The sequence below is a fragment of the Mesoplodon densirostris genome, chromosome 4 (genome assembly GCF_025265405.1).
Source record: "Mesoplodon densirostris isolate mMesDen1 chromosome 4, mMesDen1 primary haplotype, whole genome shotgun sequence".
Classification (NCBI taxonomy): Eukaryota; Metazoa; Chordata; class Mammalia; order Artiodactyla; family Ziphiidae; genus Mesoplodon; species Mesoplodon densirostris.
The window spans coordinates 33,699,129-33,723,710 of NC_082664.1; the positions used below are offsets into that span (position 1 = coordinate 33,699,129).

The window sequence follows — 24,582 nt, forward strand, 5'->3', positions numbered from 1 at the left end:
GTCTTCTGGATAACATGCATTTCTAAGAAGTCCCCAAGTGATGCTGCTGCTGCTGGTTCAGGGACCACACTCCAAGAACCAGTGTTTTAAAAGACACTTCGTCACTCTATCCTTTCTGGCATTTATCATGAACTACTAAAGAAATAAATACTTTTCTAGGCGGGAATTTGGGAGCAAGGGGCCTTGGGACAATACTTCTCTCCAAAGTTTTTCTGTTCCAGTTGTTCTGATGACATGTGGTCTTTTAATTCATGGATCTAGTGATTCGTGGCATTAAATCTTCTGGGTGATTTCACACATGGAAGAAAGTTTGATTATAGTGAGACGAGCAGGGGAGACAGGAGGGATGTTGTAATCCTTTTGGTCTGGCTAGCATGAGCTGTTTCTCCCTCTGTTTAGAAGAGGTTATCCCACAAATGTCCCCCTCATCTTTAGTCAGGTCTGGCTGAGAAGCAACAGGATGCAGAAGAAAAAAACATGGCTTTGGAGTCAAAATGAGCTGGGTTTAAATACCATCTCTGTGTAACTTTGGCAAAGTCACTTAACCTCTCTGAGCCTATTTATGAAATAAGGCTAATGGTGCCTACCCTGAAGGTTACTGAGAAGACAAAATGAGACAAGATACATAAAGCATCTAAAATAGTGTCAGGTGTAGAGTATGTACTCAGCACAAGCAGATTTCATCCCTTTCCCCTTCTGTTTTACAGAGAGGATGTAGGTTGTAGCGTCAAAGCACTGCTATTCTTGCTGGCTGTAGACACTGTCTCCTGCTCTATGCCAAGTCTAGGGAGGACTGTCTGCTGGGGAAAGAGGGATTTTCCTTTTAGAGTATTTGCCTCATCCTCCAGAGTTTAATGGAGAAGATGCAAGGAAGGAAGATAATCCCTCAATTTCAAATCCTCCTAAATGTGGGAGTCCTTGTTGACTATGTTTTTTATGAGTCAATGGTGTAATGTGGCTGCCAACGTGATATTAGTCAAGCAATAGTGTGTTTAGAACAAGAGATAATCCCATTCTTCCCCAAGCTGTTTATGACTACACCTGAAATACTGTGGCCAGTTTGGGGAAGGACACTCTATAAGGGGCACCTTAGCAAACTGAATTAAGAGGAAAGAGGCCAGGAGGAAAGAGAGACATAAAACCCTGTGATATGGGAATGAGCAATAGAACTAAAGATCTTTGCCAGGGTGAAAAGAAATATTTGTTGGCTATAAGACAGGATTTCACAAGGACATAATGGTGTCTGTCTTCAGATCTTTTTGTGGAAAGTGTGATTTCTGTGGAATCTGTAAGTTCCTTAGCTAGAATGGGGGTCCTCTGTTGGAAATTATGACTTTCAAGTCAATGTAGGGAAGGAATTTCCAACTAAATTGTCCCAAAATGCATTATGTTGTCATTGGTGGTAATAAGTTTCCTGTCTTTGGTGGCAATCAAGCAGAAGGTAGATGACTGCTTGGTGAGAAATTGTCCCTGGATGTGGTGGGGCAGGGAGAGGAAGGAGATGAACCAGATACCTCTGTCCCCTTTGACCCAAAAGTTCTGTTATTTTACAACTGTGCCCTAAGTTGAACTTTTGCTGGTTAAGAATAAGGTGGAAATTTATGAACCGGTATGTAATTGTCAGTGTAAGGACCATTTTTCCAAATACATGATGAAAAATATTTTTTGTATTTTCCAAAAAGTGAGAACACCATCCCCTCCACCACACACATAAAGATATTTATTTAAATCTTAGTGTTTGTTAGGGCTTCAAGGACACAAAGAACTTTATTTTCTTGAATCCTGCCCTCCGATTTGGTACCTAGAATGGCCCAGGTTTTGTAAACAGCAAATATGACACCTCTTGTTCGTTCACTTCTATTTCCATTTCAGGGGGAAGATATCAAATACGTTTTTACGTTTCAAAAATATCCAATGGGGGTACCTTCAAGATGGCGGAGGAGTAAGATGTGAAGATCACCTTCCTCCTCATAAATACATCAAAAATACATCTACATGTGGAACAACTCCTACAGAACACCTACTGAATGCTGGCAGAAGACCTCAGACTTCCCAAAAGGCAAGAAACTCCCCACGTACCTGGGTAGGGCAAAAGAAAAAAAAAAAAAACAGAGACAAAGAATAGGGACGGGACCTGCACCTCTGGGAGGGAGCCGTGAAGGAGGAAAGGTTTCCACACACTAGGAAGCCCCTTCTCGGGCAGAGACTGCAGGTGGCGGAGGGGGGAAGCCTTGGAGCCACGGAGGGGAGCACAACAACAGGGAGGCGGAGGACAGCGCAGCAACAGGGGTGCGGAGGACAAAGTGGAGAGATTCCTGTACAGAGGATTGGTGCTGACCAGCACTCACAAGCCCGAGAGGCTTGTCTGCTCGCCTGCCGGGGCGGGTGGGGGCTGGGAGCTGAGGCTCGGGCTTCGGTCGGATCCCAGGGAGAGGACTGGGGTTGGCTGCGTGAACACAGCCTGAAGGGGGCTAGTGCGCCACAGCTAGCCAGGATGGAGTCTGGGAAAAAGTCTGGAACTGCCTAAGAGGCAAGAGACCCTTGTTTTGCAGTGCGCAAGGAGAGGGGATTCAGAGCACCACCTAAAAAGCTCCAGAGACTGGCGTGAGCTGCGGCCATCAGCACGGACCCCAGAGACAGGTATGAAATGCTAGCAGCCACCAAGAAGCAGCAGCTTCCTTTTTTTTCAGTAGAGTTTTTAGCACTTGTTATTATCGGTAGATTGGTTTTTTGGTTTGATTGTTTTCGTCTTTCTTTCTTTCTTTTTTGTTTTTTCTTTTTTCTATATTACTTTTTAATTTTTAATAATAATTTTTTTATTTTAATAACTATTTTATTTATGTATTTATTATTTTTTCTTTCTTTTTCTTTCTTTCTTTTTTTCTCCCTTTTCTTCTGAGCCGTGTGGCTGACAGGGTCTTGGTGCTCTGGCTGGGTGTCAGGCCTGAGCCTCTGAGGTGGGAGAGCCAAGATCAGGACATTGGTCCACCAGAGACCTTCCAGCCCCACATAATATCAAATGGTGAAAGCTCTCCCAGAGATCTCCATCTCAACACTAAGACCCAGCTTGACTCAGCAACCAGCAAGCTACAGTGCTGGACACCCTATGCCAAACAACTAGCAAGACAGGAACACAACCCCACCCATTAGCAGAGAGGCTGCCTAAAATCATAGTAAGGTCACAGACACCCCAAAACACACCACCGGACTCGGTCCTGCCCACCAGAAAGACAAAATCCACCCTCATCCACCAGAACACAGGCAGCAGTCCCCTCCACCAGGAAGCCTACATAATCCACTGAACCAACCTTACCCACTGGGGACAGACACCAAAAACAATGGGAACTACGAACCTGCAGCCTGTGAAAAGGAGACCCCAAACACAGTAAGTTAAGCAAAATACAAAGACAGAGAAACACACAGCAGATGAAGGAGCAAGGTAAAAACCCACCAGACCAAACAAATGAAGAGGAAATAGGCAGTCTACCTGAAAAAGAATTCAGAGTAATGATAGTAAAGATGATCCAAAATCTTGGAAATAGAATGGAGAAAAAACAAGAAACGTTTCATAAGGACCTAGAAGAACTAAAGAGGAAACAAAAAATGATGAACAACACAATAAATGAAATTAAAAATTCTCTAGAAGGAATTAATAGCAGAATAACTGAGGCAGAAGAACAGATAAGTGACCTGGAAGATAAAATAGTGGAAATAACTACCACTGAGCAGAATAAAGAAAAAAGAATGAAAAGAGGAATGTGAGTGGAGCCCATGGTGGTGCAGGATCTCCGAGCCGAGCTGGACTCGCTTCTCCTGCAGCTGCTCAGGGACCTGGAGGAACTGGAGGCAAAGCGGGTGGCACTGAACGCCTGGGTGGAGGGCTGGCTCTCACTCTCCAAAGCTCGCTATGCCATGGGTGCCAAGTCTTTAGGGCCTCTGCAGTATGCCTCCCACATGGAGCCCCAGGTCTGCGTCTGCACCAGCGAGGCCCAGGATGGACTCCAGAAGTTCTGAATGTGAGAGCCAGCACCCAGACTCCAGAGGAGGTGGGACCCCACAAGGCAGTTCTGCACAGGCGCAAGGGCCTCACGAGGACCCTAGAGCCAGACCCCTCCCCAGCTCCCCAGGACCCTCTGAACTTGTTTGGAATCCTGGCTCCTCACAGTCTATGGCAAGCTCAAGCCAGCTTCCGGGAGGGTCTGCAGCTGGCTTCAGACATGGCCAGCTTTCAGATCCGCATCGACTGGGGTCGAAGCCAGCTCCAGGGGCTGCAGGAGAAACTCAAGCAGTGGAGCTCGGGGCTCCCTGACCTGCCACCACAGAAGCAAGGCAGTGAGCACAGCTGTTCTTTGATGCGGCTGCATTATCTCAGGCCTTCTTCCTTCACAGATTGCCCCCCACCCAAGCTGTTCCATCTTCCTTAATACTTCTCTGGTCTGCATGTTTCCAACTTTGTTAAGTGGGGAAGTTTGAAGAGGCAAAGTGAGTAATGTTGAAAGTCACTACTATGAAACCACTTCTAGACTTGTGTTGTCTCAGGACATGTTCATGTCAGGCAGGCACAAACCTGTTAGGTTAGTTCATATCACTGAACAACTGTCACAACCTGATGCATAAATCAGCTGTGGTTTTTCATTAAAGGATGAAATATTGCACAGCTAGTGGCAGGGAAGGACAAGAGGTAGGTGCTTCAGTTTCACTATATCCTTAAAAGTGATTTTGATGGAGGAAAAAACCATACACAGCTAACAGATCAGGACAGAATGATTCCTCATCAATAAAACACACACACACCCGAGTAGATGGGCAGCACTTGGCAGGTTTTAAGCCAGAAAGTAAAAAGGATCGGACCTAGATTTTCAAGGGAAATCTTTCAAGAGACGATTCAGGTTTATAAAACCTGCCGTTATCTTTCCAAGAGTGAGTCTTTTAATTTGTTGAAGGGCCAGGAACTCTGTGTCAATTCATTTTCCTACTGGCTGCTTGATAATTTTAGCACTTTCTAGGAGCTAATTCTTATGTTTGGTGGATGTTAGTTTTCTTTTCATAATATGAGATGTAAATTGTTTTTCCCAGTTGGCCTTTTAACGTTGCTTATGGTGGTTAAAAAAAAAACTTTTTATTATAAAATAAAAAAACATTATATAAAATGGCAAAAAAAAAAAAAGAATGAAAAGTATTGAGGACAGTCTCAGAGACCTCTGGGACAACATTAAACACACCAACATTTGAATTATCGGGGTACCAGAAGAAGAAGAGAAAGAGAAAGGGACTGAGAAAATATTTGAAGAGATTATAGTTGAAAATTTCCTAATATGGGAAAGGAAATGGTCAAGCAAGTCTAGGAAGCGCAGAGAGTCCCATACAGGATAAATCCAAGGAGAAACACGCCAAGACACATATTAATCAAACTATCAAAAATTAAATACAAAGAAAAAATGTTAAAAGCAGCAAGGGAAAAGCAACAGATAACATACAAGGGAATCTCCATAAGGTTAACGACTGATCTTTCAGCAGAAACTCTACAAGCCAGAAGGGAGTGGCAGGACATATTTAAAATGATGAAAGGGAAAAACCTACAATCAAGATTACTCTACCCAGCAAGAATTTCATTCAGATTCAACAGAGAAATTAAAACCTTTACAGACAAGCAAAAGCTAAGAGAATTCACCACCACCAAACCAGCTTTACAACAAATGCTAAAGGAACTTTTCTAGGAAGGAAACACAAGAGAAGGAAATGACCTATAATAACAAACCCAAAACAATTAAGAAAATGGGAATAGGAATATACATATTGATAACTACCTTAAATGTAAATGGATTAAATGCTCCAACCAAAAGACATAGACTGGCTGAATGGATACAAAAACAAGACCCATATGTATGCTGTCTACAAGGGACCCACCTCACACCTTGGGACATATACAAACTGAAGGTGAGGGGATGGAAAAAGATATTACATGCAAATGGAAATCAAAATAATGCTGGAGTAGCCATTCTCATATCAGACAAATAAGACTTTAAAACAGACTATTACAAGAGACAGAGAACGACACTACATAATTATCAAGGGATCAATCCAAGAAGAAGATATAACAATTGTAAATATTTATGCACACAACAAAGGAGCACTGCAATACATAAGGTAAATGCTAACAGCCATAAAAGGGGAAATCGACAGTAACACAATCATAGTAGGGGACTTTAACACCCCACTTTCACCAATGGACAGATCATCCAAAATGAAAATAAATAAGGAAACACAAGCTTTAAATGATACATTAAACGAGATAGACTTAATTGATATTTATAGGACATTCCATCCAAAAACAACAGAATACACTTTCTTCTCAAGTGCTCATGGAACATTCTCCAGGATAGATCATATCCTGGGTCACAAATCAAGCCTTGGTAAATTTAAGAATATTGAAATCGCATCAAGTATATTTGCTGACCACAACGCTATGAGACTAGATATCTCTATGAGACTAGATATAAATTATAGGAAAAAATCTGTAAAAAATACAAACACATGGAGGCTAAACAATACACTACTTAATAACCAAGAGATCACTGAAGAAATCAAAGAGGAAATCAAAAAATACCTAGACACAAATGACAATGAAAACACGATGATCCAAAATTTATGGGATGCAAAAAAAGCAGTTCTAAGAGGGAAGTTTATAGCAATACAATCCTACCTTAAGAAACAAGAAACATCTCAAATAAACAATCTACCCTTACACCTAAAGCAATCAGAGAAAGAAGAACAAAGAAACCCCAAAGTTAGCAGAAGGAAAGAAATCATAAAGATCAGATCAGAAATAAATAAAAAACAAGTGAAGAACACGATAGCAAAGATCAATAAAACTAAAAGCTGGTTCTTTGAAAAGATACACAAAATTGATAAACCATTAGCCAGACTCATCACGAAAAAAAGGGAGAAAACTCAAATCAATAGAATTAGAAATGAAAAAGGAGAAGTAACAAAAAGGATCATGAGAGATTACTACAAGCAACTACATGCCAATAAAATGGACAACCTGAAAGAAATGGACAAATTCTTAAAAATGCACAATCTTCCAAGACTGAACCAGGAAGAAATAGGAAATATGAACACACCAATCACAAGCACTGAAATTGAAACTGTGATTAAAATTCCTCCAACAAACAAAAGCCCAGGACCAGAAGGCTTCACAAGTGAATTCTATCAAAAATTTAGAGAAGAGCTAACACCTATCCTTCTCAAACCCTTCCAAAATAGAACAGAGGAAGGAACACTCCCAAACTCATTCCACGAGGCCACCATCACCCTGATGCCAAAACCAGACAAAGATGTCACAAAGAAAGAAAACTACAGGCCAATATCACTGATGAACATAGATGCAAAAATCCTCAAAAAAATACTGGCAAACAGAATCCAACAGCACATTAAAAGGATCATACACCATGGTCAAGTGGGGTTTATCCCAGGAATGCAGGGATTCTGCAATATATGCAAATCAATCAGTGTGATACACCATATTAACAAATTGAAGGATAAAAACCATATGATCATCTCAATAGATGCAGAGAAAGCTTTCGACAAAGTTCAAACCCATTTATGATAAAAACCTTCCAGAAAGTAGGCATAGAGGGAACTTACCTCAACATAATAAAGGCAATATATGACAAACCCACAGCCAATATCGTACTCAATGGTGAAAAACTGAAACCAGGGCTTCCCTGGTGGCACAGTGGTTGAGAGTCCGCCTGCCGATGCAGGGAACATGGGTTCATGCCCCAGTCCGGGAGGATCCCACATGCCGCGGAACGGCTGGGCCCGTGAGCCATGGCTGCTGAGCCTGCATGTCCGGAGCCTGTGCTCCGCAATGGGAGAGGCCACAACACTGAGAGGCCTGCATACCGCAAAAAAAAAAAAAAAACTGAAACCATTTCCACTAAGATCAGGAACAAGACAAGGTTGTCCACTCTCACTACTATTACTCAACATAGTTTTGGAGGTTTTAGCCACAGCAATCAGGGAAGAAAATGAAATAAAAGGAATCCAAATCTGAAAAGAAAAAGTAAAGCTGCCACTGTCTGCAGATGACATGATACTATACATAGAGAATCCTAAAGATGTTACCAGAAAACTACTAGAGCTAATGAGTGAATTTGGTAAAGTAGCAGGATACAAAATAAATGCACAGAAGTCTCTTGCATTCCTATACACTAATGATGAAAAATCTGAAAGTGAAATTAAGGAAACATTCCCATTTACCACTGCAACAAAAAGAATAAAATACCTAGGAATAAACCTACCTAAGGAGACAAAAGACCTATATGCAGAAAATTATAAGACACTGATGAAAGAAATTAAAGATGATACAAATAGATGGAGAGATATACCATGTTCTTGGATTGGAAGAATGAACATTGTGAAAATGACTATGCTACCCAAAGCAATCTACAGATTCAATGCAATCCCTATCAAACTACCAATGGCATTTTTCACAGAACTAGAACAAAAAATTTCACAATTTGTATGGAAACACAAAAGACCCCGAATAGCAAAAGCAATCTTGAGAAAGAAAAACGAAGCTGGAGGAATCATGCTCCCTGACTTCAGATTATACTACAAAGCTACAGTAATCAAGACAGTATGGTACTGGCACAAAAACAGAAATATAAATCAATGGAAGAGGATAGGAAGCCCAGATATAAACCCACGCACATATGGTCACCTTATCTTTGATAAAGAAGGCAAGAATATACAATGGAGAAAAGACAGCCTCTTCAATAAGTGGTGCTGGGAAAGCTGGACAGCTACATGTAAAAGAATGAAATTAGAACACTCCCTAACACCATACACAAAAATAAACTCAAAATGGATTAAAGACCTAAATGTAAGGCCAGACACCATAAAACTCTTAGAGGAAAACACAGGCAGAACACTCTATGACATAAATCACAGCAAGATCCTTTTTGACCCACCTCCTAGAGAAATGGAAATAAAAACAAAAATAAACAAATGGGACCTAATGAAACTTAAAAGCTTTTGCACAGCAAAGGAAACCATAAACAAGACGAAAAGACAACCCTCAGAATGGGAGAAAATATTTGCAAACGAAGCAACTGACAAAGGATAAATCTCCAAAATTTACAAGCAGCTCATGCAGCTCAATATCAAGAAAACAAACAACCCGATCAAAAAATGGGCAGAAGACCTAAATAGACATTTCTCCAAAGAAGATATACAGATTGCCAACAAACACATGAAAGAATGCTCAACATCATTAATCATTCGAGAAATGCCAACAACCCTACAATGAGATATCATTTCACACCAGTCAGAACGGCCATCATCAAAAAATCTACAAATAATAAATGCTGGAGAGGGTGTGGAGAAAAGGGAACCCTCTTGCACTGTTGGTGGGACTGTAAATTGATACAGCCACTATGGAGAACAGTATGGAGTTTCCTTAAAAAACTACAAATAGAACTACCATACAACCCAGCAATCCCACTACTGGGCATACACCCTGAGAAAACCATAATTCAAAAAGAGTCATGTACCACATTGCTCATTGCAGCTCTATTTACAATAGCCAGGACGTGGAAGCAACCTAAGTGTCCATCAACAGATGACTGTATAAAGAAGATGTGGCACATATATACAATGGAATATTACTCAGCCATAAAAAGAAACAAAATAGAGTTATTTTTAGTGAGGTGGAAGGATCTAGAGTCTGTCATAGAGAGTGAAGTAAGTCAGAAAGAGAAAAACAAATACCGTATTCTAACACATATATATGGAATATTAAAAAAAAAAAAGGTCATGAAGAACCTAGGGGCAAGACAGGAATAATGATGCAGACCTACAAAAGAATGGACTTGAGGACATGGGGAATGGGAAGGGTAAGCTGGGACAAAGTCAGAGAGTGGCATGGACATATATACACTACCAAATATAAAATAGATAGCTAGTGGGAAGCAACTGCATAGAACAGGGAGATCAGCTTGGTGCTTTGTGACCACCTAGAGGTGTGGGATGGGTAGGATTGGAGGGAGCGAGATGCAAGAGGGAAGAGATATGGGGATAGATGTATATGTTAAACTGATTCATTTTGTTATAAAGCAGAAACTAACACACCATTGTAAAGCAATTATACTCCAATAAAGATGTTTAAAAAAAGAAAAAAAGAAAATGGTAATGGGAACATACATATTGATAGCTACCGTAAATGTAAATGGATTAAATGCTCCAGCCAAAAGACATAGACTGACTGAAGGGATACAAAAACAAGACCCATATATATGCTGTCTACAAGAGACCACTTCAGACCTAGGGACACATACAGACTGAAAATGAGGGGATTGAAAAAGATATTACATGCAAATGGAAATCAAAATAATGCTGGAGTCGCAATTCTCATATCAGACAAAATAGACTTTAAAACAAAGACTATTACAAGAGACAGAGAAGAACACTACATAATTATCAAGGGATCAATCCAAGAAGAAGATATAACAATTGTAAATATTTATGCCCCCAACAAAGGAGCACTGCAATACATAAGGCAAATGCTAACAGCCATAAAAGGGGAAATTGACAGTAATACAATCATAGTAGGGGACTTTAACACCCCACTTTCACCAATGGACAGATCCTCCAAAATGAAAATAAATAAGGAAACACAAGCTTTAGATGATACATTAAACAAGATGGACTTAACTGATATTTATAGGACATTCCATCCAAAAACAACAGAATACACTTTCTTCTCAAGTGCTCATGGAACATTCTTCAGGATATACCATATCCTGGGTCACAAATCAAGCCTTGGTAAACTTAAGAAAATTGAAATCATTATCAAGTATCTTTTCCGACTACAACACTATGAGACTAGATATCAATTACAGGAATAAAACTGTAAAAAATACAAACACGTGGAGGCTAAACAATACACTACTAAATAACCAAAAGATCACTGAAGAAATCAAAGAGGAAGTCAAAAAATACCTAGAAACAAATGACAATGAAAACATGATGACCCAAAACCTATGGGATGCAACACAAGTAGTTCTAAGAGGGAAGTTTATAGCAATACAATCCTTCCTTAAGAAACAAGAAACATCTCAAATAAACAACCTAACCTTACACCCAAAGCAATTAGAGAAAGAAGAACAAAAAAACCCCCAAAGATAGCAGAAGGAAAGAAATCATAAACATCATATCAGAAATAAATGGAGGGCTTCCCTGGTGGTGCAGTGGTTGAGAGTCAGCCTGCTGATGCAGGGGACATGGGTTCATGCCCCGGTCTGGGGGGATCCCACGTGCCACGGAGTGGCTGGGCCCGTGGGCCATGGCTGCTGAGTCTGCGCATCTGGAGCCTGTGCTCCACAACGGGAGGGGCCCTGGCAGTGAGAGGCCCACGTACTGCAAAAAAAAAAAAAAAAAAAGAAAGAAAGAAATGCAGGAAATGATAGCAAAGGTCAATAACTGACACTGCAGAAATACAAAGGATCCTAAGAGATCATACTATAAGCAACTATATGCCAATAAAATGGACAACCTGGAAGAAATGGACAAATTCTTAGAAAAGCACAACCTTCTGAGACTGAACCAGGAAGAAATAGAAAATATAAACAGACCAATCACAAGCACTGAAATTGAAACTATGATTAAAAATCTTCCAACAAACAAAAGCCCAGGACCAGATGGCTTCACAAGCGAATTCTAACAAACATTTAGAGAAGAGCTAACACCTATCCTTCTCAAACTCTTCCAAAATATAGCAGAGGGGGGAACACTTCCAAATTCATTCTGTGAGGCCACCATCACCCTGATACCAAAAGCAGACAAAGATGTCAGAAAAAAAAGAAAACTACAGGAGCTGGAAACAACCTAAGTGTCCATCATTGGATGAATGGATAAAGAAGATGTGGCACATATATACAATGGAATATTACTCAGCCATAAAAAGAAACGAAACTGAGCTATTTGTAGTGAGGTGGATAGACCTAGAGTCTGTCATACAGAGTGAAGTAAGTCAGAAAGAGAAAGACAAATACCGTATGCTAACACATATATACGGAATTTTAAAAAAAATGTCATGAAGAACCTAGGGGTAAAACGGGAATAAAGACACAGACCTACTTGAGAATGGACTTGAGGATATGGGGAGGGGGAAGGGTAAGCTGTGACAAAGCGAAAGAGAGGCATGGACATATATACACTACCAAACGTAAGGCAGATAGATAGTGGGAAGCAGCCGCAGAGCACAGGGAGATCAGCTCGGTGCTTTGTGACCACCTGGAGGGGTGGGATGGGGAGGGTGGGAGGGAGAGAGATGCATGAGGGAAGGGATGTGGGAACAGATGTATATGTATGACTGATTCACTCTGTTATAAAGCAGAAACTAATAAAAAAAAAAGAAAAAAGAAAACTACAGGCCATTATCACTGATGAACATCAATGAAAAATCCTCAAGAAAATACTAGCAAAGAGAATCCAACAGCACATTAAAAGGATCATACACCATGATTAAGTGGGGTTTATCCCAGGAATGCAGGGATTCTGCAATATATGCAAATCAATCAGTGTGATACACCATATTAACAAATTGAAGGATAAAAACCATATGATCATCTCAATAGATGCAGAAAAAGTTTTTGACAAAATTCAACACCCATTTATGATAAAAAAACCCTCCAGAAGTGGGCATAGAGGGAACTTACCTCAACATAATAAAGGCCATATATGACAAACCCACAGCAAACATCATTCTCAATGGTGAAAAACTGAACCATTTCAACTAAGATCAGGAACAGGACAAGGTTACCCACTCTCACCACTATTATTCAACACAGTTTTGGAAGTTTTAGCCACAGCAATTACAGATGAAAAACAAATAAAATGAATCCAAATCAGAAGAAGAGGTAAACTCTCACTGTTTGCAGCTGACATGATACTATACATAGAGAATCCTAAAGATGTTACCAGAAAACTACTAGAGCTAATGAGTGAATTTGGTAAAGTAGCAGGATACAAAATAAATGCACAGAAGTCTCTTGCATTCCTATACACTAATGATGAAAAATCTGAAAGTGAAATTAAGGAAACATTCCCATTTACCACTGCAACAAAAAGAATAAAATACCTAGGAATAAACCTACCTAAGGAGACAAAAGACCTATATGCAGAAAATTATAAGACACTGATGAAAGAAATTAAAGATGATACAAATAGATGGAGAGATATACCATGTTCTTGGATTGGAAGAATGAACATTGTGAAAATGACTATGCTACCCAAAGCAATCTACAGATTCAATGCAATCCCTATCAAACTACCAATGGCATTTTTCACAGAACTAGAACAAAAAATTTCACAATTTGTATGGAAACACAAAAGACCCTGAATAGCAAAAGCAATCTTGAGAAAGAAAAACGAAGCTGGAGGAATCATGCTCCCTGACTTCAGATTATACTACAAAGCTACAGTAATCAAGACAGTATGGTACTGGCACAAAAACAGAAATATAAATCAATGGAAGAGGATAGGAAGCCCAGATATAAACCCACGCACATATGGTCACCTTATCTTTGATAAAGGAGGCAAGAATATACAATGGAGAAAAGGTAGCCTCTTCAGTAAGTGGTACTGGGAAAGCTGGACAGCTACATGTAAAAGAATGAAATTAGAACACTCCCTAACATCATACACAAAATAAACTCAGAATGGATTAAAGACCTAAATGTAAGGCCAGACACCATAAAACTCTTAGAGGAAAACACAGGCAGAACACTCTATGACATAAATCACAGCAAGATCCTTTTTGACCCACCTCCTAGAGAAATGGAAATAAAAACAAAAATAAACAAATGGGACCTAATGAAACTTAAAAGCTTTTGCACAGCAAAGGAAACCATAAACAAGACGAAAAGACAACCCTCAGAATGGGAGAAAATATTTGCAAACGAAGCAACTGACAAAGGATAAATCTCCAAAATTTACAAGCAGCTCATGCAGCTCAATATCAAGAAAACAAACAACCCGATCAAAAAATGGGCAGAAGACCTAAATAGACATTTCTCCAAAGAAGATATACAGATTGCCAACAAACACATGAAAGAATGCTCAACATCATTAATCATTCAAGAAATGCAAACAAACCTACAATGAGATATCATTTCACACCAGTCAGAACGGCCATCATCAAAAAATCTACAAATAATAAATGCTGGAGAGGGTGTGGAAAAAAGGGAACCCTCTTGCACTGTTGGTAGGACTGTAAATTGATACAGCCACTATGGAGAACAGTATGGAGCTTCCTTAAAAAACTACAAATAGAACTACCATACGACCCAGCAATCCCATTACTGGGCATATACCCTGAGAAAACCATAATTCAAAAAGAGTCATGTACCAAAATGTTCCTTGCAGCTCTATTTACAATAGCCAGGACATGGAAGCAACCTAAGTGTCCATCAACAGATGAATGGATAAAGAAGATGTGGCAGTTATATATATATACAATGGAATATTACTCAGCCATAAAAAGAAATGAAATTGAGTTATTTGTAGTGAGGTGGAAGGACCTAGAGTCTGTCATACAGAGTGAAGTAAGCCAGAAAGAGAACAAGAAATACCATATGCTAACACATATATATGGAATCTTAAAAAAAAAAAAAAAAAAAGGTTGTGACCAGCCTAGGGACAGGACAGGAATAAAGACGGAGACGTAGAAAATGGACATGAGGACACGGGAGTGGGGAGGGTAAGCTGGGACGAAGTGAGAGAGTGGCATGGACATATGTACACTACCAAATGTAAAATAGATAGCTAGTGGGAAGCAGCCACATAGCACAGGGAGATCAGCTCAGTGCTTTGTGACAACCTAGAGGGGTGGTATAGGGAGGGTGGGAGCGAGACGCAAGAGGGAGGAGATATGGGGATATATGTATATGTATAGCTGATTCACTTTGTTATGCAGCAGAAACTAACACACCATTGTAAAGCAATTATACTCCAATAAAGGTGTTTAAAAATATATATCCAATTAAAAAATCCCTCTTGTGTAGGTTCTTTGTTCACATCAGAACTGTGACAATCTGGCCAGTGGTGGGACAAAAGTGGCCTACAGGAGTGGGGACTCTTTCTTGTTTCCCGTATCTGACTTCACTTTTAGTTAAAATTTTCTGCCTTCATACCTCCCTTCCGTGTTCCTTTTACTTTTCCCTACTTTGACAGGGAAAAAAAAAATTCTGATCCTGTTAATTTTTGAGAAGAGTTTAGTTGACTGACCTGCAGGGTCACCTCCTAGCGTGTCATATGCATCCATAGCAGAGTGGCAATAGCCCTGAATGTGTGTGTATTAATGGCTCTGCCTGAAAGGTGCCCGAGTAAGTGTTTGCTGTGGGCCTACTATGTGCCTAACCACCGGATTGAACATTAGTTGCATAAACTCTAAAAAGTGTGGAGGTTACTCCCAGAGGTCATCAGTTTAACCCCCTTGCCCCACAGCAGCCCTGCTGGATGCCCATTCAGTCCTGCCTGCCCTCTTCCTGGGATGGAAAGTTAAGTTCTCTTTGAGTAAAATAGTCCATCTATGGTTTCCTCCTATTGAAAAACGTTCTTCCGTAGTTTGAGTCAGAATCTGAGTCATAAAATATTTTACTCAGTGATTCTGGGTTGGCTCTGTGGGACTGTTCAAGAAAAAGCTATTGTCATCCACAGACAAAGTTTGAAACAACTCTCATGCATCCCTGTGGTCATCTCTTTCCCATTCACCCTTTGGTTCTTCTTATCTTGAGACCAACCTCTGGCTCCTTTGAATATTCCTCATGTGACATAATTTCCTAACCTTCTCACCTTAGTTATCCTCCTGGATATGCTCCAGTTTGGCAATATCATTATAAAAGTTGGCACTCTCCTTTATGGCAATCTCCTTTAAGAGGCAGTATAGAGTAGTGGTTAGGACCAAGAACCCTGGTGCCAGGCTGCTTGGGTTTGAATCCTGACTCTGCCACTTGCAAGCTGCATGACCCCGGGCAAGCTACTCAACTTCTCTGTGGCTCAGATTCCTTATCTATAAAATAAGAATATAATAGTGTCTACTCATAGGTCATAGTGAGGATTGAATAAGTTAATGCGTGTCAGCCACTTATAAAACACCTTGGCACATAGTAAGTGCTATACAGGTGGTGTTGTTATTATCTGAGGAAGAAAAGAACAGCAGAGAGGGTGATTGAAACCTCCTTCACTGAGTCTCCCCTTTTCCAGAAGCAGCAGGAAGGCCAGAGAAGCAGGCCTCCATCCTCCCCTCCCTCCCTCCCTCCCAAGTACACCCCTCTGCAGAAGAGCAGCTGCAGATACCACCCAGAGCTTGCTCCTTTCATTTCCACAATAGACTGTAGGACAGACTCACCAGAGGCTATGCAGAGGTCCGATGCTCAGCTGGGAGCACCCAGACCCTGCAACTTGCTCCAAAGCAAATGATGCCAGCCAATCTGGGAGAGGATGCTCAGTGGCCATAGGCCATTGAAGAGGAGGATGGAGCAGTGGTTGGGGTAGGCAAGTCACCACAGAACACAATGGACACAGTGTTGGAGCTCCATCCACCCTCATCTTGCCCTCCTCTGCACCTGTGGGTGACCCAGGGTTTGCCAGTTCTCTCACTGAAAAGATGATAGTGGTGGCTCTCAGCATGTGTGAGAGATTAGATGAGCCACTTACTAGACAAGTCCTTCCTGCACGTGGAGGCATCAGGCCCTGTCCCTGCTCTCATTTACAAAATTAAACGTTTACTTTCATATGACCCCCAGTGGGTACAAGGATTTGGTCTTGGGTGATGAAAATATTCTGTCATTAGACAGTGGTGATGGTTACACAACTCTGTAAATACACTAAAAACCACTGAATCATACATTTAAAGGGATAAATTTTTACGGCACGTGAATTCTATCTTAATAGAGTTGCTACTTTAAATAACAAAACCAGGTGGCCAGCCCACAGGCCACTGTTTGCCGACCTCTGGAAGAGCCCAGCTAGCTCTCCTATTTTACATTTGAGCAAAATGAGACCAAAGAGGAAGAAAACTAACATTTGCTGAACAGCAAGTATGTGCTGTGTTATGGGCACTTTTGTGTAAATTATCATATGCAACATCTGGTTGTTTGGAACAAAAGCAATTCAATGAAAAACACATGTAAAACAAGTGGTAAGATGCCCTGGGCACAGTAGATGTTCAAATTGTCCTTTAACAGAAAAGGACAAAGAAAAGCAACAGCTGACCCAACAGTGGGTCTCTTGGCCATTATGCCATCTGCACATAAAGGATGGACTTAAATATTTAACAGTGTGACTGCTTTAAAAAAAAAGAAGAAAAAAAAGTTGGCACAGTCCACTAAGACATACAGAACTGGCTGTGTTTGGAGACATCCAAAGGAACTGGTTATGGCTGGAGAAGCTCAGAACATTCCAGCTACAGATGCAGCCAGGCTCTTAGTACTTTACCTAGAGAGCCCTCTGCACTGTCTGAAGAGACACCCACACTATTGCTCTAGGTAAGATAGTTCCACATGACAAAAAGACGTAGCCCTTGGACTCATCAAAGATGGGACAAATCCTTTCCCCTAAGACGATGCTCAGCGCTCCAGCCTACCAACGTTTCATCAGCTGAGGTCAGCAAAGATTCACTATTGATGCAAAACAACCCTACCTTCAGTACTTGCTGAGAACCTGGAAGAGGGAGACCCAGATGGTAAACCCAGGTGTTTCCAGGGCAAGCTAGTCACACAACTCAGCCCTCGGGGGTGATTTCAGGACATGCAATTCTGTACTATGGGGGTGGGGAGAGGAGGCGCTAAAAAGGAACCTCAAGACCTGCTTCACAGATCAGGCACCAGCACTTAGGAAACAAGTTGCAGTTACCCAGGTTTTAGAAAATGCAACAGTAAGAGCTATAGAAATGCTGGTGAGGGGGACCCACTGTCGTTGCCAAAAAGCCACAGAACTTTCTCTCTGCACTTCCAACTTCTGAACAAAGCATCATCAAGAAGAAAATACAGCTCCCCAGATCCCTATGGCAAAAAAAAAAAAAAAAAATGACCTCGGGAAATAAAAAAGCACATATACGTGTGTGTAGGTGTGGGGAAGAGTGATTAGAATGAGGAAAAATGGGGAAAGCGTGGGTGCCAAACAGAGCTATATCAAGAAAGACTGTTCCTGGAACATGGGGCTGAAAGTGGGAAACATAATACATTTTTTCATGTAGCAGTAACATTATGAATGGTGTTTTATATTCTACAGTATTATTAGAACTACAATCCATCTACACAAAAAAATTAAAATGGCTTGGGAATGTATTTGGTAACAACCGCTAATCGACCACATTATTGCTCAACACTAGAAGGCAATTTGGGAGTATGTATCAAATGCCTTAAAAAGTGCATGTCCTTTTGACCCCATATTCAACTTCCAGAAATTTAATCCCCAAATTTCCAGAATTCATGGTACATTCATACAATGGAATATAATGCAGCCATTTAAAAAAATGAGGTAGAGTTATGTGTAATTAACCTGAAAATAAGTCCACAACATAATTAGTATAAGAAAGCATTAGAAAATGATATATGACATTTTATCATTTTTGTCCTAAATAATGATAAGTACACAAGGAAAAAAAAAAACCTAGTGGGTTATAGACTTAATTGTTGCTACTTCAAAGAGATGAAGTCACTGACTTTACCTTTCTACCTACGTACTTCTGTATTGTCAGAATTTTTTTTTACAAAGTGTATATAGCTTTTCTATTTAGAAAAAAATGAAAATATTTCTCTTTTGATTATTTGATTAAGTCTCTAATATACATATATACACACACACTATGTAAAATAAGCATCTACAGCACATCATTCTACTAGCTGCAAAGTATGGCTATGCCATAAGTTGTTTAAGCACTTCTCTATTGTGGATATTTAGATTGTTTCCAAATTTTTGCAAATATAAGCAGAACTTAGATGGAAATCCTTGTGGCTAAATATTTGCACGTATCTTTAATTATTTCTTTAGAATATATTCCTAGAAGTGAAATTTCAGGCTCAAGATGTGGGCACAGTTAAGGACTTTTGACCCATATTGCAAAATTACCTCATAAAATGTCAGTGCCAATTTACCTTTTCAAGTACAGTGTGGAGGTAGCCTTTGCCCTTCACCCAGGCCTGAATATTACTATCTCTTTTCCAAGTGTGAACAATTTGGTAAGCAAAATGACACATCGTTATTTTTATTTGTATTTCTTTAATTACTAAGGAAAATATCATTCATAGTCACTTATTGTTTATTTGTTATTATTGTGTGACCTGCTTATTGATATCTCTTGCCCACTTTTCTACTAGGATCTTTTTCTTCCTGGTTTGTAAGTTTTTTGTCTAATATTAGCCTTTTTTCATTAAGGCTAATATACGTCATTTGCCTTTTTGCTTTGTTTAAGGCATTTTTTATGTTCAGAAATTTTTAATTTGTATATATTTTCTCAACAATAAAATCACTCAGAATTCCAAATTACTGACCTGTAAGTGGGCATTTGAAATACACCCCGTTGTACATATAGGGTCTTGTATACTAACTAGTTACTTCATCATATGTTCTCATATCTTTTCTGCATGTAAGCTCCTTGAAGGCACAGACCGTGACATTTCTTGACTCCACCATAGCCAACCAGCTCACAACCCAGAACATAGCAGAGCTCCAAAATGTCGGAGATGAAAAACTATTGTGTCTGGGACATGCTTTGAAGCAATCCAGTTTGGGGTGGGAGATGAAAATAGGGTAAAGATGAAACAGAATCAGCCACATGTTAATCATTGTTGAATCTGGGTGACAGGTCCATGGAATTCATTGTACTATTATTTCTACTTTTTTGTATATTTGAAAATTTCCATAAGCAAAAGGATTTTTTTTTTTATGTTTGCCTGATTGATTGGTCAACAGCATCAGAGAGGGGACTTCTGGACTAACAATGGTAATGAAAATGAATTACATATGCATCAAGGACACTTCTGTAGCATAAAAAAGTCAAGAGCACAGGCCTTGAAATTAGGCAGTCCTGGGTACAAATCCTTAGTGACCTTGAACCTTGACCTTGTTATTCAACCCCTCTGAAACTCAGTTTTCCAGTATAAATAAGGGTATTAATAACTACCTCAAAAGGTCCTAGTAAAGATTAATGGGTGTAAAACTCAGTGCCTGGTACCAAATAGCACTCAATAAAGAGTTGCCATCATTATTATTCAGTGCTGCATAAGCTTGACAAGCTCTAGCCAACATCCTGGTGGTGGTGATCCCATACCCTTCACTGCTGAAATCACTACTACGGCTCTGACTTCAGTTCATCATATTGGGCAGCAGAAAACAGCTTGGCAGAGGACTCAGTAGACCAGATGTCAGGAGTTACGTTCCTGATACCCAGAACAGAAAACAGATAGGACCACACCAAAGGACAAAACCAGTAGCTCCCAACCTTACTCAACAGGTCAACAAAAAGCCTTAACTCCACATTCCAGTGATGCAACCAAGGACAGGAGTGATGAAGCCCTTACAACAGCAGGTCATTCACAACTTGGACCGAACCCTGGCATCACCTGGGAGCTTGAAATAATAACAATGTCTGGGTGCTTCTCCCAAAATTTGATTTAATGGTCTGAGATGTGGACTGGATATCAAGGTTTTTAAAAACCTAATGTTTACCACTCTGCTGTGTGAGTTGGGTTGGGGGGTATCGAGGGAAGCGGTCAAGGGGAAACAAATTAGAGAGCAGAGACCATTGCATCCCACATGAACCCCATTAAAGCCAACCCAGTCATGTGGTCCCAAGCTGTGTCCCATGCCAGACAAACTCAGTCCCATTAGGGTCCTCTCACTCCCTCCATAAACTTCAAGAGCATGTTACTGAGTAATAATTCACAGGACTAAAATATATTATTAACACCAGGATGCATGCATATCAATATTCTAAACAATATTAAAACAATGTATCTGCTCTCTGGGTTTTGGTCTTAAAAAAGAAACAAAAACAAAGAAGTCCAGCTAACAGACAGTGGAGATTGGAGGAGGGAGAAAAGCATTTTTTCTCCTAGCCTTTTGGCAGCCTGTCAGTACAACTGAAGCACACTCAAAGAGGCAGACTCATTTTGTGAAGTTATTGCAGTGTCTTTGATCAAGGGAAAAGGCACATCCATTTCAATCCCTGTAACGGGGACTGACCAGCTGTCTGGCTGCCTGGCTGCCCACCGGGGTGAGCCAGCCTCGAGTCTGCAGACACATGGCAGTGCTTAGTGTGTCAAACAAATGAGGGGGCTCTTGACTGTCTATCCACCCTTTGCTGTACTTCAGGGGCCCCCTCACTTAGCAATTCTGCCTGGACTAATCTGGAAGTTCCCCTCCCCGGCAAACACCACCTGGTCCAGCCTGGCCTCACCGAAACAAAAGCTGGCCAGCGGCTGTCTGTCACGAGGCAGCAAATGCTTCAGAACCAAGAGGGCAGGGGTCAACCGTTCTCATAAGTAACACACTCAGAATTACAGAGGTCTAGAGAAAGGGGTGGGGAAAGGATTCCGCCTCCTCCTTATTACCCCGTCTCAGCCCCAAACTCAGCTGTGAGGGGTTTGATTTTCTCCCGCATACATGAATTCTCAGCACAAAGATCACCTGCACTCTTTTCACTAGAAAAAATGATAAAGAATTGATTGGGGTGGGGGGAGGTTCAACAAAAGATTTTCTTTTCCTTAGGTGACATCATCTGTAACATCTTGGGAAGATTTGAGCAGTAGAACCAGAGTAGAGATGGAGATAACAATGATGATAATGACAGATATCCCTATAGCATTTATGAGTTCCAAAGATTTTACATGTGTTAACTCATTTAATCCTCACCACAAGCCTATGAGGTAAGCTACAGTAATACTCAAAATAGTAATAATAATAGTAACATGTAACACGTATAATATAATACTAATTATTACCACATAGAACGATAATGGAGATCACAGTCTCCATTATTCACATAAGGATACTGTGACCCAGGGAACTTCAGCGACGCGCCTGAGGTGGTGGGTGCATTCATGCCCAGGCCGTCTAGCTCCAGGAGCAGTGTGCTAACTACCACACTAGACTGCCTTCCTCCAGTCTCCACCTTAGAGCCTCCTTTATTTTTTTTTAATAGGCATTTTTATTTCTATAGAAAAGAAACAAAACAGTATAATATTCAAGTTAAAGGAGAGAACTTGATTAAACCTCTCAGAATGGAATTTTAGTACATATTTGTTTTTTATATAGATATGAATTTTAATATTCTTATACATTTCATCTAAAATTTTGCACCACACGTTTATTTTATTTATTATGATAGCTACACATTAAAGAGTCACATTTCTGGGAGAATTCTGAGATGGGGTGAAGTCACGATAAAATATGGGACGCTTCACGAATTTGCATGTCACCCCTGGCCATGCTCATCTTCTCTGTATCGTTCCAATTTTAGTACACGTGCTGCCGAAGTGAGCACTCAGAGCCTCCTTTAAAGCTGTCAGTTCAGAGAACAGCAAGAGTATTGAGGGCTTTGGAGCTGGAGGGATCTGAGTTGGACTCCCAGCTCCCTGGCCACTCTGTGACATGCTGTGGTTGCATTGTCTCTAAATAAGGACACTAACCTACCTGGCAGGCTTGTGGTGAGACTTAAGTGAGAAAATGAATAAAAGCACGTCTCACAGGGTGGGCAGCCAAGGTCAGCTTAACCCAGTGGTTCTTGATCCTGGCTGAACACTTTTTTTTTTCTTTTTTAAAACTCTACTTTATTGGTTGTCTTTTAATTTTATTTATGGATTATTATTATTTTTTAACATCTTTATTGGAGCATAATTGCTTTACAATGGTGTGTTAGTTCATGCTTTATAACAAAGTGCATCCGCTATACATATACATATATCCCCATATCTCCTCCCTCTTGTATCTCCCTCCCTCCCACCCTCCCTATCCCACCCCTCTAGGTGGTCACAAAGCACCGAGCTGATCTCCCTGTGCTATGCGGCTGCTTCCCACTAGCTATCTATTTTACATTTGGTAGTGTATATATGTCCATGCCACTCTCTCACTTTGTCCCAGCTTACCCTTCCCCCTCCCCATATCCTCAAGTCCATTCTCTAGTAGGTCTGTGTCTTTATTCCCATCCTGCCCCTAGGTTCTTCATAACTTTTTTTTTAGATTCCATATATATGTGTTAGCATACGGTATTTGTTTTTCTCTTTCTGACTTACTTCACTCTGTATGACAGACTCTAGGTCCATCCACCTCACTACAAATAACTCAATTTCGTTTCTTTTTATGGCTAACTGGCTGAACACTTGAATCAGCGGGGAAACTTTAAAAAATACGGAGTTCCAGTCCCAACCTCACCACCCCTCCCATTTCCACCTGGTCTGAAATCAGCAATCCCCTGGGCCCAGCCCCAGAATGAAACCTGAAACCCAGCAGACCAGAGGCCAGCCTACAGCCTTTGCCCCAAGACTCAGGATTACTGGGAAGCTGTGTAAGTCCTGAGGCCTCTGCTTCCAGCCCTCAGGTAGTAGTCCCCGGATGCTACTCCACTCCACAGAGGGAGTCTGGGCGCCAGGCCCGTCCCAAGCAGGTGTTGACCCACCCTTGTCCAGTGGTCCTACCCACTTTCTTAGAGCCACCTCTACCCCTAGACTGTGTCCCCAACTGCAACCTGAAAGCTTTACCACCCCGTTGTCCCATGCTGCCCGTGTTTCAGTCTGTGCCAACTTCAACATAGCCAGCATTACTTTGACACAAGCTCTAGCCAGCAGATCATACAGGATCAGAGGTAGGACTGCCTGAAAGGAAATTTTAGAATCTGAGTGTATGCACACACGAGTGTACATGCACACACATACAGACACCACACATGCACACAGATACCACATACCACACATCACACGCATATACCACACACACATACACAGGCACCCACATACACAGACAACCCCGCCCACACACAGATACCACACAACACACACATACACCGCACACAGACACACACACACAGACAACCCTCACACACACACAGAAGCCACACAACACGTGCACACAATATCACACACCGCACGACATACACCATACGCACACACAGATACCCACACACACAGACAACCCCCTACACACACACACACACACAGAAACCACACAGCACACACACAGACACACAGATACCACACACCCACACATGCACTCACACTCCACAAACCCCAGACACTTCACACTCAAAGGAAGCAGAGCTTTGTTAGAGGTTTGGGGGCGGGAAGGAGGGGCATATACAATGGATAGCAATAAACAGTGAAGGGAATACGGGGGTTGCCCATGGAAACTGGCGAGGATAAGAAAAAATAATCAGCCTACATTTGACAGAAGAGAAAAATGAAGACAGCCAGCAGGGAGGATGGGGACCAAGCAATGCCAGTTTCCTGGCTCGTACCTGCATGAGCCTTTCAGGACCCACTGCCAGCTGGCAAGGGGTGGCATGGGGCCCAGGAGGGG

The 24,582-nt window shown here is 41.0% G+C and overlaps 1 protein-coding gene and 2 pseudogenes across 3 annotated transcripts in view; 1 reads left to right on the forward strand and 2 right to left on the reverse strand.

Annotated features, from left to right (window-relative positions):
- Nucleotides 1-24,582, reverse strand: part of SMOC1 (SPARC related modular calcium binding 1) — a 154,313-nt gene that overhangs the window by 62,199 nt on the left and 67,532 nt on the right. The window lies entirely within an intron of this gene.
- On the forward strand, nt 3,772-4,424 carry LOC132489149 (coiled-coil domain-containing protein 115-like; annotated as a pseudogene).
- LOC132489706 (U6 spliceosomal RNA) lies at nt 22,456-22,555 on the reverse strand (annotated as a pseudogene).